The following is a 4,075-nucleotide window of genomic DNA, read 5'->3' as shown; positions in this document are numbered from 1 at the left end:
TACAAAAAATTGGAGAAAATTTCAAAATTTTGCAGTTATATCCTACGCTTAGTGTTGCCCAAACGCAAGAACAAGACGAGACTTAGCCAGTCTTGGTCTTGGTCTTGCGCCAATACACCTGGTCTTGGTCTTGGTCTTGGTCTTGCGCTCCCAGTCTTGGTCTTGGTCTTGGTCTTGCAGCAAGAGTCTTGCAAGTCTTGCAATTACCTATTAGTCTATTACTATTTATTAAAGTTTACTTTAAATCCTAGAAAAACGTATTAGAATTGGAACATTGTGAGCTTGAATGAATATAGCCATAGTAAAGATCAAGCAGATTAATAAATAACTGAAGATTTGATAAGAAATTCGAAAAATCAACTGACCTATATGTCGTTTTCCATGGAAGTAACTGTTTCTTAATAAACATTTATGATCCTTGCTTTCTACCGCGCCGCCTCGCCACGTGCCGGCTCTATGATAAGGATGCCGCCGCAAATCAAACAATAATATAAAGCGTGTAAAAAAATTCGAAATTATTTTGCATGAGTATACCTACACCCTATGGCGGCAATCAAATAGTGTCAAATGTTATGATTTCGGCGTGGCGGCAACGATTGTTTTAGATTTCAAAAGAAGCCGCCGGCGCGTGTATCATAACCATGTACTTCCGAAAAGCGGCAAATTTCTTTGAGAAGTAAGTACAAAACCTTTGATGCCGCATTATCAAAGTGCCGATGGTTAAAACATAACTATGCATGCACTCAGTTTGATTTTAATAATTTTTTTATTCGCTATGTTTATGGTATTAGTCGTAATGCGCATAGGTCCAGTTTTTCATATTCTTTGATACAGTTTTTTGCGTCTCATAGAATTCCTAAGCGTACCTACCTATACACCGAACTGTTACACCTAACTACTCAGTGAAATAGCGCTAAGTCCTAGCTGCAAGACGCAAGAGTCTTGCAGGCTATGTCTTGTTCTTGCTCAAGTCTTGCACGGTCAGTCTTGGTCTTGGTCTTGCTAAAAATACGCGGTCTTGTTCTTGGTCTTGGTCTTGCAAAAACGCAAGAACAAGACCAAGACTGCAAGACCAAGACTGAATTTGGGCAACACTACCTACGCTTGAGCTCAAGTTATTATAATATCAAAGAAAAATAAACACATTCAATAAGTGGTTTCTTGGTAAAGTGTGATAACAAAAAAAAAAATACAACGTGTAATTATACAACACGCTACTGATGTGAAACTTCTTCAAACACACAAACATACCGGGATAGGGGTTAAGGAATTGGTTTAATGGTATTATTTGTACACTACGCTTCACACGGGTGCAATGCTGATAGTAAATATACTATAGAATGTCTTTATATACAACAATCACAGTTTTTTTGTCATTAGACAATACAAACCGACCAGTACCGCCGCAACCTCTAGGTCCCTGCATTTTAAGTCTGTAATATTTTCGAAAATATTCATTTAAATTGCATGCTGTAAAGGACCATATTGATCTATATTAAATGCACAATGTATTTAAAAGTAATTAATTGTATAAGGATTAATGCTGTATTTCTTAAAATCGCTTCGTAAATAAGCCATTATTTCTCGTAAGAAGTTAAGGATAAAAAATGGTTATTGTGGGTTATTCCTAAGAGATGGACATATACCATCACGGACCTTTTTGTAGACCTTTTTAAGGTGCACCATACTGTAGTATATTATTTTGATCTATCTCGTAGGGTTTAGCCAGAGTTTGCAATGTAAGCGCGGAAAATTACATTACAAACCTCTAAAATTATCAGTGCTTCTCTACTATATTATGCATGTATTGTACATATAAACTTTCCTCTTGAATTACTCCATCTATTAAAAAAGACCGCATTAAAATCCGTTGCGTAGTTTTAAAGATCTAAGTATACGTAGGGATAGACAACGGGGGAAATGCGTTGCATGATTTCGTTACATAGCAACTCGCATGAAACGAACTTACCCTACCGTGCGTAAAGAGGTTTCAAAAAGAGACACTCTGTATTTATAACTTACTTTTGTAGTAGCGTTGGAAGATATAAGGTATGGTTCTTGAACGAGTTGTTGTTTATTTCGTTCTTTTTCGATGTTAATCCTGAGGAACGCGACCGGGTAGTTCGGCATGCCATAATAAAATGCCAACTATTACGAAGAGCGCCAATATTAAATGCGCTCTCCTTATATATACGGGGCATTTTTTTCGAAGATCTAAAACGTATTCAACCAAATTTGGCTTAGCCGAGTCAGACGGACAGACGATGCATTTAGAAATCACGACACGAAAACTGTCCACGAGCTCAATCTTTGCATTGTTTCTTTCTCGGAAGGCACAATTAAAACGTATAGCAACATATGTACGTACGGTCGGACGCGCTTTATATGGCACTTGAGCGAGCGCTAAGTGCCGCCGAAATGGGGCGAGACAAAGGGGTTGTTATCATTCGAAATGGGTCGGGAACGAATTACGTATCCGATAAAAAAGTTTATGATATAATTCGCTTTATAAACGGATCGAAAATCTATAGCTCGTTTCAATCCGGTTGGCTTTATAAGAATCTTGACCAGCGAAAGATACAGGGTGGAAAACTTTAGTAATTGTATGAATGCTCAAAGCCCTTTCATTCACCATCGGTAGCGGCTCGTAATGGTTCACATAGGGAATGCAAAATTGGTAGCTATTACTTAGATTTAGGTTTATTTTCTGAAGCTCATTGAGACATCACTAAATTTTTTTCATCATACGTTAGCCACCAAAACGCATTGTCCATTAAAACAGTAACGGAATTCATTTTGCGACGGTACCCAATTTGTTACTATGCTACTGCAAATTGTGAGCAAACTAAAAGATTTGCTCAGTTCTTAAAGCGCTAAAAATACAGCTTTTCCTCATCACCAATAAAGCCTGGGAAACATCTGACAAACGTTCCCAATCGTTCGCATTCATTTACTTTCGTTCGTGAAGCGTAGACGGTCATTTGTGGTGATTTGCAACGAATAAATTTTGATTCTAATGGTCAGCAATGCGAGCAAACGTTTTCCATCCTTTGTCGGTAAACTCAAAAACATCAAAAGAAAGTTGCGAATGTCTGCGAATGCTGGTAGGCACTCGTACGTAGACGTGTTGAAAATTTTCAAGAGTTTGCTCCAATTCGATGAGACAGGTTGGTCTTTATCAATAAAATTATCATCATCATAAGGTCGTCAGTCCTAAGACTGGTTAGACAAGCACCTCCACTCTTTCCTATCCTGAGCTACTACTCCTCTTAATTCCTGTTTCTGCCTTTAATATGACTAGACCTTTATACCTGAGAAGGTGTCCTACCAACCTATCTCGCCTATTTCTTATTGACTTCTATAGAGTCCTCTATTTTCCTATTCTTTTAATACCTCTTCATTTCTAACCTTCTCTATCCACGGTATCCTCATCATTCACCTATAACACCACATTCGTCTAACCTTTTCTTTTCCGCCGCGCCCACCGTGCATGCTTCGCACCCATACAGCGCCATGCTCCAAACATACACCTATACCAATTTTTTCGAATTCCAAATAAAATCATACAACAATGAAAATTAAAAAAAGAACAGAAAACAGAGAATTCACTATTTTGAAACTACAAATCTGGTATTTCAGACGTTTATTTACCTTTGCGTTTGTCACTACAATACACCACTTTAAATAATAAAAAGGTAGAACGCTAGCAAATATAAATAGGAGAGGGTAATTCGTTCATATGTCACATTACCCAGAATGTCTACGAACGGCCAGCAAGGACGGTAGCTCAAACGAATGCAAACGGATGGTAAAGTTTCTTAATATAGGTATTACCAGCTTAATGTTAAAAGCTCAACGGATCGGAGATCTGTCTTGATTATCACAGATCTAGTGTGATATGATACAACAAAAGTTGATTTGTTTTGTTTAACAATTCAAGGGGATGTAATTGCTCATTTGATTGTATAAAAAATTAAAAAAGTCCTTTACGCATTTCCTCGAAGTATAAATGAGACAATATGATTGTTTTCATCTTTTCTGAACAAAATTGTGCAAGGACAATCCTGAGATGGGC

Source organism: Agrilus planipennis, unplaced genomic scaffold, assembly GCF_000699045.2.
Source record: "Agrilus planipennis isolate EAB-ADULT unplaced genomic scaffold, Apla_2.0 scaffold248, whole genome shotgun sequence".
Lineage (NCBI taxonomy): Eukaryota > Metazoa > Arthropoda > Insecta > Coleoptera > Buprestidae > Agrilus > Agrilus planipennis.
Note: the sequence above shows the minus strand (reverse complement) of the source record.